This window comes from Capricornis sumatraensis, chromosome 2 (assembly GCF_032405125.1).
Source record: "Capricornis sumatraensis isolate serow.1 chromosome 2, serow.2, whole genome shotgun sequence".
Classification (NCBI taxonomy): Eukaryota; Metazoa; Chordata; class Mammalia; order Artiodactyla; family Bovidae; genus Capricornis; species Capricornis sumatraensis.
Genome location: NC_091070.1, coordinates 108,804,725 through 108,820,347, shown reverse-complemented (window position 1 = coordinate 108,820,347; position 15,623 = coordinate 108,804,725). Strand labels below are relative to the sequence as shown.

The following is a 15,623-nucleotide window of genomic DNA, read 5'->3' as shown; positions in this document are numbered from 1 at the left end:
TTGGCTGCAGTGGTTCTTTGTTTTTACAGCAGACTAAAGGGGGAGAGTTATGGCATTGTTTTTTATTTTTTTTTATTTTTTTTTTTATTTTTTTTTATTTTTTTTTTTATTTGTGGACTTTTATTTGCATATATTTTTCTTTTTTTTTTTTATTAAATTTTAAAATCTTTAATTCTTACTAACAACTTTAGCGAGATATAATAAATCACCCTAATAAGGCTGTGCAATCCAGTGGTTTTTAGTATATTCACAGTTGTGGAACTGGTATCTAGTTGCAGAATATTTTCGTCATCTCCAAGGAAAACCTGTACCATTAGCAGTCATTTCCCCAATCCCTGGCAACCACTAATTCCACTTCCTGTTTCTATGAAATTGCCTATTCTGGACATTCCTATAAATAGAATCATATATGTAGCCTTCTGTGACTAGCTATTCTTAGTTACCATAATGTTTTCAAGATTCATCCATACCGTAGATGTATCAATATTTCATTCCTTCCTATTGCCAAAGGGTGTTGTGTGGAGGTGCCATCTTTTCTTATCCATGCATCCATTGATGCACATTTGTGTTGCTTCCATTTTTTGGCTTTTATGCATAAAGTGAAAAAGTGAAAGGGTTAGTCACTCAATCATGTCCGACTCTTTATGATTCCATGGACTATAGCCTGCCAGGCTCCTCTGTCCATGGAGTTCTTCAGGCAAGAATGCTTGAGTGGGTTGCCATTAATGCTGCTACAGATGTTCGTGTATAAGCTGTTGCATAGCCATATGACTTTTTGGCGGGGGGCATGCTGTATGGAATGTGGGATCTTCTTTCCTTGACCAGGGATTGAACTCATGCCCACTGCAGTGGAAACACAGAGTCTTAACCATTGAACCACCAAGGAAATCCCAGTCATCCCTTCATTTCCCTTGGGTTTAAACTTACCAGTGGAATTGCTGTTTATGTGTTAGCGCTGTTTAACTTTTAGAGGAGCTGCCAAACTTTTCCAAAGTGGCTGCATTTTTTCCTACTGCGATCTCTCCACATCCTTGTCAGCACTTGTGACTGCCTTTTTTATTTTAGCGGTCCTAGTAAGTATGAAGTATGTCGTCGTGGTCCTGATTTGCCTTTCCCTCGTGACTAGTGATTGAGCATCTTTTCAAGTTTGTATTGGCCATATTCTTATCTTCTTTGGAGAAATGTCTATTCATATTCTTGGCCCTTTTTTCCTTTGGGTTGTTTGTCTCCTACTGTTCTAAGAGTTATTCTGGATTAAACTCCTTTATCAGGTATGGTCTATGAATCTTTTTTTCCCATTCTGTGAATTGTATTTTAACTTTCTTGATGATATCGTTTGAAGCACAGGTAATTTTACTTTTAAATCCAATTTATTTTCTTTGGTTTGTGTCATATCTAAGAAACTCTTGTCCACTCTAAGGACATGTCCACTCTAAGTGTGTCATGAGGACATACTCCTTTAATTCATTCCAAGAGTTTCATAGTTTTAGCTCTTATATTGAGGTGTATGATAAATTTTGAATTAATTTGCATAATATGATATGTGGTGGTTGTTCATTCACTAAGTTGTGTCTGACTCTTTGTGACCCCATGAACTGCAGCATGCTAGGCTTCCCTGTCCTTCAGTGTCTCCCAGAGTTTGCTCAAGTTCATGTCCATTGAGTCAGTGTTGGCATCCAACCATCTCATCCTCTGCTGTCCCCTTCTCCTCCTGCCTTCAGTCTTTTCCCAGCATCAGGGTCTTTTCCAATGAGTCAGCTCTTCATATCAGGTGGCCAAAGTATTGGAGCTTCAGCTTCAGCATTAACCCTTCCAGTGAATATTCAGGGTTGATTTCCTTTAGGATTGACTGGTTTGATCTCCTTGCTGTCTAAGGGATATGTGGTAGGAGTCTCATTTCATTCTTTTGCATGTGACTATTTAGTTGTCCCACCACCTTTGTTAGAAAGACCCTTTTCTTCTAATGAATCATCATGCTGCTTCTGTCAAAAATCAGTTGGCTGTAAATGTAAGGGTTTATTTCTGGACTCTCAGTTTTGTTCCATCGATCTGTATGTCCAGCTTTATGCCAGTATCATACAATTTCTGTTACTGTATTTACGTAGTTGAAATTGAGAAGTCTGAGTCCTACAGCTTTTTGCTTTTTGATTGATTTGGCAAGTCTGGGTCCCTTGCACTTTTGCATAAATTTTAGGATTGACTTGTCAATTTATACAGAGAAGGAAGATGGGATTTTATGATTTTATGGTATAATAAATGTATATTTGGCCCCTGATTTCTGGCACAGAACTCCTAAAACTCCTAGAATTTCCTGAATAATAGGGATGAGGGGAGCATCTGTTGTTACACATATGCAGTCTCTTTCAAACTTACCTGAATTGATGCTAATAAGGTGACTCTTAGTGGGACCCTAATAGCTTTGAGATGGGGGCAGGGTGTCAGATGAACCAGTCTTATGGTTAGAGGTTTGGGGCTTGCAGCGATCTCCCAACCTCAGGGCAAGTGAGAGGGGCTGGAGATTAAGTCCAACCTCAATGGCCAGTGACTTAATCAATTATGCCTATATAATAGAACGTTCATGAAAACTGTGAACAGTGAGATTTGGGGAACTTCCAGGCTACTGTTGGGAGAGTGATGTGCCCAGAGAGGCTTATCAGAGCTTTGCTCCTCTTCCCACATACGTTGCCTTATGCATCTCTTCATCTGGCTGTTCATTTGTATCCTTAATCGTAATCAGTACTAGTAAGGAAAGTGACATTGTACAGGAGACAGGGATCAAGACCATCCCCATGGAAAAGGAATGCAAAAAAGCAAAATGGCTGTCTGGGGAGGCCTTACAAATAGCTGTGACAAGAAAAGAAGCGAAAAGGAAAGGAGAAAAGGAAAGATATAAGCATCTGAATGCAGAGTTCCAAAGAATAGCAAGAAGAGATAAGAAAGCCTTCCTCAGTGATCAATGCAAAGAAATAGAGGAAAACAACAGAATGGGAAAGACTAGAGACCTCTTCAAGAGAATTAGAGATACCAAGAGAAGATTTCATGCAAAGATGGGCTCAATAAAGGACAGAAATCGTATGCACCTAACAGAAGCAGAAGATATTAAGAAGAGGTGGCAAGAATACACGGAAGAACTGTACAAAAAAGATCTTCACGACCCAGATAATCATGATGATGTGATCACTAATCTACAGCCAGACATCTTGGAATGTGAAGTCAAGTGGGCCTTAGAAAGCACCACTGGGAACAAAGCTACTGGAGGTGATGGAATTCCAGTGGAGCTATTTCAAATTCTGAAAGATGATGCTGTGAAAGTGCTGCACTCAATATGCCAGCAAATTTGGAAAACTCAGCAGTGGCCACAGGACTGGAAAAGGTCAGTTTTCATTCCAATCCCAAAGAAAGGCAATGCCAAAGAATGCTCAAACTACCGCACAATTGCACTCATCTCACACGCTAGTAAAGGAATGCTCAAAATTCTCCAAGCCAGGCTTCAGCAATACATGAATTGTGAATTTCCAGATGTTCAAGCTGGGTTTAGAAAAGGCAGAGGAACCAGAGATCAAATTGCCAACATCTGCTGGATCATGGAAAAAGCAAGAGAGTTCCAGAAAAACATCTATTTCTGCTTTGACTATGCCAAAGCCTTTGACTGTGTGGATCACAAGAAACTGTGGAAAATTCTGAAAGAGATGGGAATACCAGACCACCTGACCTGCCTCTTGAGAAACCTGTATGCAGATCAGGAAGCAACAGTTAGAACTGGGCATGGAACAACAGACTGGTTCCAAATAGGAAAAGGAGTACGTCAAGGCTGTATATGGTCACCCTGCTTATTTAACTTATATGCAGAGTACATCATGAGAAACGCTGGGCTGGAAGAAGCACAAGCTGGAATCAAGATTGCTGGGGGAAATATCAATAACCTCAGATATGCAGATGATACCACCCTTAAGGCAGAAAGTGAAGAGGAACTAAAAAGCCTCTTGAGGAAACTGAAGGTGGAGAGTGAAAAAGTTGGCTTAAAGCTCAACATTCAGAAAACTAAGATCATGGCATCCGGTCCCATCACTTCATGGTAAATAGATGGGGAAACAGTGGAAGCAGTGGCTGACTTTATTTTTTGGGGGGTTTCAAAATCACTGCAGATGGTGATTACAGCCATGAAATTAAAAGACGCTTACTCCTTGAAAGGAAAGTTATGACCAACCTAGATAGCATATTCAAAAGCAGAGACATTACTTTGCTAACAAAGGTCTGTCTAGTCAAGGCTATGGTTTTTCCAGTGGTCATGTATGGATGTGAGAGTTGGACTGTGAAGAAAGCTGAGCACCCAAGAATTGATGCTTTTGAACTGTGGTGTTGGAGAAGACTCTTGAGAGTCCCTTGGACTGCAAGGAGATCCAACCAGTCCACTCTGAAGGAGATCAGCCCTGGGATTTCTTTGGAAGGAATGATGCTAAAGCTGACACTCCAGTAGTTTGGCCACCTCATGTGAAGTGTTGACTCGTTGGAAAAGACTCTGATGCTGCGGGGGGCGGGGGTGGTGGTGGGGTGGTTGGGGGCAGGAGGAGAAGGGGACGACCAAGGATAAGATGGCTGGATGGCATCACTGACTCGATGGACATGAGTTTGAGTGAACTCTGGGTGTTGGTGATGGACAGGGAGGCCTGGCGTGCTGCGATTCATGGGGTCACAAAGTGTCAGACACAACTGAGCAGCTGAACTGAACTGAACTGAATTATGATTTATATTTTTTGCTGTCTTTATGCTGTCTTTCAATTATTATTTATAATTTTCTGTGTATATCTTATATAATACTTAAACTTATTCCTAACCATTGTACTCTTTTTGAGTGTTACCGTATGCTACTGTGAATAGAGTTGTTTCCTTGATTTCATTTTTAGCTCATTCATTGGTTCTAATAGAGTTTTGTGTGTGTGTGTATTCCTTATTTTCTATATAAAGATCATGTTATCTGTAAATAGATACAGCTTTGCTTCTACTCGGAGAAGGCAATGGCACCCCACTCCAGTACTCTTGCCTGCAAAATCCCATGAACGAAGGAGCCTGGTAGGCTGCAGTCCATGGGGTCGCTAAGAGTCGTACACGACTGAGCGACTTCCCTTTCACTTTTCACTTTCATACACCGGAGAAGGAAATGGCAACCCACTCCAGTGTTCTTGCCTGGAGAATCCCAGGGATGGGGGAGCCTGGTGGGCTGCCGTCTATGGGGTCACACAGAGTTGGACACGAATGAAGTGACTTAGCAGTAGCAGTTGCTGCTGCTGCTTTTGTTTTTTTTTTTCAGTCTGGATGCCTTTTATTTCTTTTCTAGCCTAATTTCCCTAACTAAGACTTGTAGATCAATGTTGAATAGAAGGGGTGAGAGTGAACTTCTTTGGCTTGGTCATGACCTTAGAGAAAAAAATTTAGTCTTTTACCATTAAGTATGATGTTGGCTCTGGGTTTTTTGAAGATGTTCCTTATTAGACTGAGGAAGCTCCCTTTCATTGATAGTTTGAGTGTTTTCATCATGAAAGGATATTGGATTTTTGTCAAATGCTTTTTGTCTGTTGGGAAGATCATTTGGTCTTTGTCCTTTATTCATATGGTATATGCATTAATCGATTTTCATGTATTGAACCAACTTTGCATTCTTGGAAGAAATTCTTCATGGTCATTGTATATATTATCCTTTTTATATGTTGTTGGCATTGTGTTGCTAGTACTTGAGGATTTGGGGACAGTTGTTAAAGGCAGAAGCATATATGGCATTTTGTTATCATCCTTGCTGCTAATGGTAGGAAGCATTAGAAAAATCCTAAAAGTCAGCTTCAATGACTCAAAAGTCTTAACAGTAATCTGGAGACATTTCTCATGGAGTCATTGCTGATATTAGCTTATCTATTAAGTGATATTTATAATGGTTATTCTGAATCTTGAAGAAGTATGTTGGATTCTAGCTCAGAGTCTCAATTATTAAGGAAGAGGATAATATATTTTAGGGCCATTTCTAGTCAAGAAAGAGAAAATAGAGAAAAGATTGGTTTTTAAATGGAGGTACGGGCCAGTTATCTGGAAATTTTACTCATTTGTGGGGCTCTGCTCAGTGATAAATGACCGTTGTACTAGAGATCCTGCATCTCCAACTCCAAACAGGTTTTTCCTGGTGACAGCCTGTTCATCTAGAAGGAATATGGCCAAATATTCACCGCAAACTGAGCCTATCCTGTGAGGCTCTGTGGGTGCTGTCATAGTTTGCTCCTCCCTGCTGGGAGCGGTTGTGGGGAAAGGGGAGTCTGTGTCTGTGTGGCTTGGTCACTGGTGACACTCTCTGCTCATGCTGTTTATCCCGTCCTTTCTCTTTGAGCCTGCTGGGGTTGAATTCTTGATTCCATCCTCCATTAACTCTCCGGCATTTTGAATCACCTCGTTTTGTGCAGAGTCGTTAGTCTTTGAGAATCCAATATGAGATTACTGTTGAGCTATAAGTTCTGCATTTTTAGGGTCATACAAGCCTATGAAACAAGAGCATAATGATGTAAAGAACAGGATCTCTTTATGGTTGTATGATTTTTAAAAAACTAACACTTCCACCTGCATTATCTAATTTGGTTCTTATGACAACCTCGACTTCTAGATAGTTCAGATGTACTGTATTCTAGGCCACAGACAGCTTTGGAGAGTTTAAATACTTAGAACCTCGCAGGAGAGGTACAGAGTGTTGGTGCTGGGAGATCCTCTCTAGCGTCACCCTGGGGTCTCCTCATCTCTGTGTTTCTTCCGTTCCCTGCTTCTCTCCAGTGGTGGGATTATGTTTCTCTCCTTCAGTGTCATTGCTCCATTTTCATAATGAATATCTTCAGTTCCATAACTTAAGTCATTCAGTGAGTCAAATGATGATCCATTTGCTTTTTTCTACAAATCTTCCTGCCCTGACATTTTAAATTGGTTTGCTTTTGACCTCAGGATCATTTTGGTGTCCATATACAGGCTTACTTGTCCAGCTCAATTTGAGTTTAATGCAGTGAACTAGGCCTTATTGAGGCACTGGCTTGTGTTCATCCTGATTGCTTCTTTCCTACTGAAGTATCAGTGTTTCAGTGCAAGGTAGGGAGACTCACTTTGCTTCTGGTTCTGCCACTCACAAACTATATTCTCTTCTCTTTGTACCTCAGTTTTCCCTTCTGTAAAGTGAAGGGTTGGATCAAATGACCTTTAAGGCCACTTAAGCTCTGCTATTGGGTCTGACTTCCCTAATGATTTTATCATGTTCTTTGTCTCTCTCTTCCTGGCTTACCTGGTTGCTTTACAGGTGATGATTTCATTATCATGGAATGTTAGTGTTGTCAATGATTCTCAGCCTCTCACTGTGCCTCGGGCTTCCCCCATTTTCTTTTTTTTCTGTAGGAGAAATAACCTGCTGGCTGAGTAAGCATCTCAGGTGTAAGGGCTGGAAAATACTCCCTGACCAGAATGTAGGCCAGCCCCTGCCCCACGCCTGCATCTGTGATGCAACCAGAGCTCTTAATTGCAGAGCTGAAGCTTCCATTCAAGAGCTAATAGTTGAAAGACTAGAACAGGTTTTCTGTCTTACTGCTTTCTTCTCTTTGCTGTATCATTCAGAGTCCTCATAATAAAGAAAAATGATTAAACCAACCCATCTAAGCTTGTGCTAATGGAGACTAAAAGAACCCATGGGCACATTGCGTGGTTCAGTCCCATCCTCTGTGCCTTTTAGAGAATGGTAAGGCATTAGCATAAAGACAAGTCACCACAATTATTTATTTTGCACCCAGTCCCTTAATGTTGAGGAGCAGGAAGGATTCTGCTGTGATCTCTGGCACATTCATCGGCCCCCGCTGAGCCCCTGATCAATAGTGACACAGTAGCATCAGATGGCCTTCAAATAGTACTTCCTTTTTCAGATGGGCTGAGAGAGAGAGGAAGAAATATAAGTGCTTCATTCCTCTTAGACTACAAATAAATAAAGACGTGGTGTGCAGCTGCAGCTCAAGCATTTTGGAAGCTTTTCTGGTGTGTGGGTGTTGGGGGGTAGGGAAAGCGGGGAGAGGGGAACCTCCACTGAGGCTTCTGTCTTGTTGCAGGCGGGGGTGAGAACACGGGTAAATGTCCGTTCGGGCACTCCTCAGTCCCCGCTGCCCCTCCTGCACACGGAACCACCTGGAGAATGGAGCAGACTACACAAGTGGGGAGTGGGACACCCCGAGGCCACTTTGCTTTCTCGTCCCCCTCCCCAGAGTGCTTATTAGAAGGTCATCGGCTGAGTGTGTGCCCTGGAATCTGGGCCCGCTGCTGCCGCTGCAGTTAATGCTGCTTTGTTCAGTGCTAAATGAGGCGAGAACTTTCACCCAGGTCACATCCATAATCCCGCTCAGCAGGACGCTCAGCTGCGCACGGAGAGCAGTTTCTGCAGGCAAGGAGGAACTTTCCCATTGGAGTTGTTGCGCTCACCCGGGGTGGGTGTGAGTGTGCCAAGTTGCTTTAGTTGTGTCGACCTTTGGACTGTAGCCCTCCAGGCTTCTCTGTCCTTGAGGTTTTCCAGGCAAGAATACTGGAGTGGGTTGCCATGCTCTCCTCCAGGGCCTCTTTCTGACCCAGGGATCAAACCCCTGTCTCTTTTGTCTCCTGCAATGGCAAGCGGGTTCTTTACCCCTAGTGCCACCTGGGAGAACAGGCTTTTCATGCCACTTCTGCCATGAGCTGCGTCCTTGGGCAGGTCACCTAACCTCTGTGGGCTGCAGTTGCCCCCACTTGTTCAGCAGATACTTGAGTCTTACTCTGCCAGGCTCAAAGGGCTGGGAATGCAGAAATATGAGGGCAGGGTCCCAACTGTCAAGGAGCTTCCATTCTAGTGGGCATGGCAGATGGTGACCATGTACATGAGGCCAGACCCCAAGTGCAAATCATGTTAACTGCTGGGAAAGATATAGAGTGATGTGGAAAAAATGAAACTTTAGATGAAGTCATAATGGTGAATATTTACTAAGCATTGGCAGGATACCCAGCAGTGCTAAATGCTTTTCATATGTTCTTTCTTAATCTTCCTTTTGTGACATAACTTTGGACATGTTTCCTAAGGTTCCTTTGGATTTGGAATCGTCTGCTCCTATGATTCCAAGTTTTTAGCAACTGATAGAGGGTTGGCTAAGGGATTAACTCAGATGGGCCATCACAGCTGCTGATTTCTAGATACAAGCAGAATACCGGGTTTCCCATGTGGCGCTAGTGGTAAAGAGCTAGCCAGTGCAGGAGACATAGGAGATGCGGGTTTGATCCCTGGGTCAGGATGATCCCCTGGAGGAGGTCATGACAACCCTCTCTAGTATTCTTGCCTGGAGAATCTCTGTGGACAGAGGAGCCTGGAGGGCTATAGTCCATGGGGTCACAAAGAGTCAGGCACAGCTGAAGCCACTTAGCATGCACCGGATTTCCTACTGCTTATGTGTGTTCTCAGAGAGAGGACACAGTGTGGCCAGGAGACTTGAAGGGTATAAGAAGGTAGGCACAGTGTTGGAATTCGAACCTGGCCAGGTTTCGGACCTGAAGGAAGAGAGTTAATAAGAAAGCCGACAGCGGAGAGAGTCCTGGGCTGGGGGCCAGGAGCTGGGAGTGGGAGCTAGAGGCTTGTCTACCATCTGACAACTGCTTTAGGCCTCATTGTCAATCTCTCTTATAGGAGGTGCAGCCTCCTGAACCTCACACGGTTGTGCTGGGAGCTGAGGCTGTAGCACTGAGTGGTTTTCAGAGAGAAGATGTGAGTTGGGAATGCAGAGATCCAGGGACCATTACATTGTGCCCATTTGTGGGGGCCTTGTCCTTTTACTCCAGGAGAATATGGCACTGTGGTCTTTCTCTGTAGTCTTGCCTGCACTGATGTAAGATTCTTCTGTCTTCTTCTGAAGGGGGTAGGTTTTTGTTCTTAAGGACAGTTAACACAACAGGTCGTAAATCCTAAATTTGCCTCTGCTGACGTGAGCAGTACCAGCAGATTGGTGGCTCAGATGATAAAGAATCTGCCTGCAATGCAGGAGACCTGGGTTCAGTCCCTGGGTGGGAGGACCCCCTGGAGAAGAGAATGGCAACTCGCTCCAATATCCTTCCATTCTGGAATGGAGAATTCCATCGACAGAGGAGCCTAGTGGGCTACAGTCCATGGGGTCACAGAGTCGTACATGACTGAGTGACTTACACGATTACAACTGCCACCTTCTGCCAGCCTCCTTGGAGCCTGCTTTCCTCATGTGGAGCTGGTGGGAGGGGGGGCATCCAAGACCCAAGTAGCATTTATACATGATTGGGGCTCCTTTTCTGTCAGCAATTTCTGCTCTCTTTCAGGCTCTCTGGTTGTTCACATTTCTGATGATCAACTTCCCAGGCCCTCTGAGTGAGCATTTTAGCCTAAGCTCCAGGCAGTCAGTGTTGCCCTTGTGGGATTGTGCTGTTGGGCAAAACTGCACCAACCAGGTCTTATCTAGTGTGGTTCCCTACTTTCAGGGGTTGATTCCCCACCAATCTCTGCCTGCTTTTGGTCTCTTTCCAGTGCCTTCAAAGTTATTTTTATTACTTCAACTAATCAGTCAGTTCAGTTGCTCAGTCGTGTCCGACTCTTTGTGACCCCTTGAATCGCAGCACACCAGGCCTCCCTGTCTGTCACCATCTCCCGGAGTTCACTCAAACTCATGTCTATCGAGTTGGTGATGCCATCCAGCCATCTCATACTCTGTCATCCCCTTCTCCTCCTGCCCCCAAACCCTCCCAGCATCAGAGTCTTTTCCAATGAGTCAACTCTTTGCATGAGGTAACCAAAGTACTGGAGTTTCAGCTTTAGCATCATTCCTTCCAAAGAAATCCCAGGGCTGATCTCCTTCAGAATGGACTGGTTGGATCTCCTTGCAGTCCAAGGGACTCTCAATAGTCTTCTCCAACACCACAGTTCAAAAGCATCAATTCTTGGGTGCTCAGCTTTGTTCACAGTCCAACTCTCACATCCATACATGACCACTGGAAAAAGCATAGCCTTGACTAGACGGACCTTTCTTGGCAAAGTAATGTCTCTGCTATTGAATATGCTACCTAGGTTGGTCATGACTTTTCTTCCAAGGAGTAAGCATCTTCCAATTTCATGGCTGCAATCACCATCTGCAGTGATTTTGAAACCCCCCAAAAAATAAAGTCTGACACTGTTTCCACTGTTTCCCCATCTAATTCCCATGAAGTGACGGGACCAGATGCCATGATCTTCATTTTCTGAATGTTGAGCTTTAAACCAACTTTTTCACTCTCCTCTTTCACTTTCACCAAGAGGCTTTTTAGTTGGTCTTCACTTTCTGCCATAAGGGTGGTATCATCTGCATATCTGAGGTTATTGATATTTCCCCCAGCAATCTTGATTCCAGCTTGTGCTTCTTCCAGCCCAGTGTTTCTCATGATGTACTCTGCATATAAGTTAAATAAGCAGGGTGACCATATACAGCCTTGACGTACTCCTTTTCCTATTTGGAACCAGTCTGTTGTTCCATGCCCAGTTCTAACTGTTGCTTCCTGATCTGCATACAGGTTTCTCAAGAGGCAGGTCAGGTGGTCTGGTATTCCCATCTCTTTCAGAATTTTCCACAGTTTATTGTGATCCACACAGTCAAAGGCTTTGGTATAGTCAATAGAGCAGAAATAAATATTTTTCTGGAAACCTCTTGCTTTTTCCATGATCCAGCAGATGTTGGCAATTTGATCTCTGGTTCCTCTGCCTTTTCTAAACCCAGCTTGAACATCAGGAAATTCACAATTCATGTATTGCTGAAGCCTGGCTTAGGGAATTTTGAGCATTCCTTTACTAGCATGTGAGATGAGTGCAATTATGTGGTAGTTTGAGCATTCTTTGGCATTGCCTTTCTTTGGGATTGGAATGAAAACTGACCTTTTCCAGTCCTGTGGCCACTGCTGAGTTTTCCAAATTTTCTGGCATATTGAGTGCAGCACTTTCACAGCATCATCTTTCAGAATTTGAAATGGCTCCACTGGAATTCCATCACCTCCACTACCTTTGTTCGTAGTGATGCTTTCTAAGGCCCACTTGACTTCACATTCCAGGATGTCTGGCTCTAGGTGAGGGATCACACCATCGTGATTATCTTGGTCGTGAAGATCTTTTTTGTACAGTTCTTCTGTGTATTCTTGCCACCTCTTCTTAATATCTTCTGCTTCTGTTAGGCGCATACCATTTCTGTCCTTTATTGAGCCCATCTTTGCATGAAATGTTCCCTTGGTATCTCTAATTTTCTTGAAGAGATCTCTAGTCTTCCCCATTCTGCTGTTTTCCTCTATTTCTTTGCATTGATTGCTGAGGAAGGCTTTCTTATCTCTTCTTGCTATTCTTTGGACTCTGTATTCAGGTGCTTATATCTTTCCTTTTTTCCTTTGCTTTTCGCTTCTCTTCTTTTCACAGCTATTTGTAAGGCCTCCCCAGACAGCCATTTTGCTTTTCTGCATTTCTTTTCCATGGGGATGGTCTTGATCCCTGTCTCCTGTACAATGTCACGAACCTTTGTCCATAGTTCATCAGGCACTCTATCTATCAGATCTAGTCCCTTAAATCTATTTCTCACTTCCACTGTATAATGATAAGGGATATGTTTTAGGTCATACCTGAATGGTCTAGTGGTTTTCCCTACTTTCTTCAATTTAAGTCTGAATTTGGCAATAAGGAGTTCATGATCTGAGCCACAGTCAGCTCCCGGTCTTGTTTTTGTTGACTGTATAGAGCTTCTCCATGTTTGGCTGCAAAGAATATAATCAGTCTCATTTCGGTGTTGACTATGGTGATGTCCATGTGTAGAGTCTTCTCTTGTGTTGGAAGAGGGTGTTTGCTATGACCAGTGTGTTCTCTTGGCAAAACTCTATTAGCATTTGCCCTGCTTCATTCCGTACTCCAAGGCCAAATCTGCCTGTTACTCCAGGTGTTTCTTGACTTCCCACTTTTACATTTCAACTAGTAGACTTAGTTTTTTAGAGTGGTTTTAAGAAACAAACAAATTGGGTAGCAAGGAGAGTTCCCATACACCCCTTCAACCCCCCTGCTTAGTCTCCTGTTATTACTATCTTGCATTAGTGTGTACATTTGGTACAATTGATAAGCCAGTATTGATAATTATTATTAACTAATAGACATAGTTTGTATGTATCCATAGTTCCCTCTTTGTACATTTTATGCAGTTATTTCTTTGTATCTTATCCAGTTTGTCAGAGGCCAAGTCTGAGGATACCAGTTTCTCCAGCATCATTACAAGCCGATAATTTGGTGTGTTTATTTTTGATTCATACATAAGCTTTTTCCTGATCTCCGAAAACACTTGACAGAAAGCTTTTAAATAAAGGGCTGTTCCTTGAGGAGGATAAGGGCAGAAAGTCTCACAAGTCAGTGGGTGGTGATAATATTCGTGACTGTGTTAAGCTGTTATGTCTTGCTGCTTTTAGTGTGATTCACCAGGAAACACTACAGTTCAGTTCATCACAGTCTTCAGAAATTAATCTCTAGAAAATAAGGTGGAAGCAAGTAAATGAAGGAAAAGCACCTCCCACCCCCCCAAAAAAACAACTTCCTGAGCTATTAACCTAGCACCAAGGCTGAGGTTTCTCTGGAAACTTACAAAGAATATTTGAAGTCCTTTGGTTAACCTTATTTGCACTTAACTCCTCCTTATCTGGAAGATGAAGCCACAGATAAAACTGACTCATAAATCTTGTATGTTGATTACTTAGTACAATTTGCATCTTCCTTCTAGGTTTTTGTTTTTTCTTTTCTAAATGGTAGTGAAAAGGAAGCAGGCCCTGATATATTTAAACTGACGTGGTTGTGTGAGCTTCCTGATCTGTCTGGTCTAAGACTGTCTTGTATTTTGGCCAAAATGGAGCCTCAGGGTGGACTGAGATTATTTGTGGTGGCGGTGGTAATAGTTAGGTATGGAGATACTTTTTTGTTATGGAGTTATACATGTACATAATGGCAGTAATTACTCATTGTACCCTCTGGTTTTTGACCCCTCCTCTGCTTCCCTGAAATTGTTGCTCTGCTTTTTGGTTCGTCATTAGTGTGGATGTTTAGTTTTTGATCCCTGCTTCATGTCTCCTTTTAATCTCCTCGAATAACCATAAGGTCTAGCTCTGGTAGAGATGGGTGTCTGCTCCATACTCTCTCGCAGAAAGGCAGATTTGTGATTTTCTTCAGATGGTTGAGAAGGAAGATGAGCGTGTGGTGTGACTGTAAGTGGGATGTGTTAGTGAGCGTGGGATGACTGTGTGCATGCTCATGTGGGCTGTGTGAGATGCGTGTGTGTGGTGAGTCATGTGTATGCACGTGCCACATGTGTGTGAGCATGTGTGCACTGATGTGTGTGAAGGTGTGTGCTGAGTACATGCACACGTACCAGCTGGCTAATGGCGTGAAGGAGGCATGGATAGCGTGACTATGTTGGGTGTCCTCATGCCAGTGCCTTCACGTGCAGAATGCTACTCCCTGGTTAGGAAACCTCGTCCAGAGCTAGAAAGCCACTTCTCCTCTCTCTGTACCCCCGACTGGTTTGGGGTTCTCAGTGCTGCCCCTTTCTGAGAAAGGAGGGGGCAGGGATCCATTTTGGCGTCTGCATTCAGACTGATTGCCAGTTCCTGACGGTTCAGAGTTCAGGGCAGGAGCCGCCAGGCATGCAGCGCTCGGGAGGGGGAGTGTGGAGATGGCCCCCAGCTGCGAGGGGGGTTGCTTTGAACTTGGGCCGTCATAAACCTGGCCTCATGTCATTCCTGGCTGTGTGGGTCACTGACATGGTGGCAAACCATGGAGTCGCAGAGCTCAGAGGGGAGCTATGCCAGCCATGGTTGACGCTGGCAGTGCGCTTAGATCCTCAGGTCAAGGGGCCTTTGTTTAGCTGCGATGGTGGGGCCGTCCATGTGGGGCCCAGATTTCCTATGGGGGCAGGGAATCACTGTCTCCAGTGTATTACCACACACTGTGGATCAATACGAGGGGAAATCCTTTGGCAGTATTTAGTTTTCGAAACCCTTTTCACTGGGACCAGCCTCGCTCCAAATTTTAGGAAGAACCTTCTGTTCTCGTAACCATAGGAAGTATGTTTCTTGCAGATGACTGTCCTGCACTTCTATTAATGTGGTCCTTGGTTGCATAGACTTTTAAATTATCTTGGGGCTATTAATTTCTGGGATATCCTCTGGGCTGTTTTATATGTGCTTTTAAAAAGGAAAAGGCAAATCCCAGTGGGTCAGTATGGAATAGGGTGAGGCTGTCCTCTTCTCTTGTTTCATCCTACTGAGTAATGATATCTAGAAATTATCTATAATTTTGATCCAGTAGTCCCACTTGTAGGAATCTAGCCTGAAGGGCTACCTGGATGAGCTCAGCAGTGTGCAGATAAGCAGGTTTGTGGAAGCAGTTTTCTAAGAGTGCCCTGGGGAAGTGTCCACCAGTAGCGGAGTGGTCATAAGTAATGGATAGACTTGTATCCATTGGTGGAGAAAGATATCCAAGTTATCTTTAAAGTTAAAAAATCAAGTTGCAGAACAATGTGAGTAGTATTAACCTTTTCACATAACAG

The 15,623-nt window shown here is 43.5% G+C and overlaps 1 protein-coding gene across 2 annotated transcripts in view; it reads left to right on the top strand.

Moving 5' to 3' along the window:
- NOS1AP (nitric oxide synthase 1 adaptor protein) overlaps positions 1-15,623 on the top strand; it is a 339,279-nt gene that overhangs the window by 76,767 nt on the left and 246,889 nt on the right. The gene's annotated exons all lie outside the window — the stretch shown is intronic.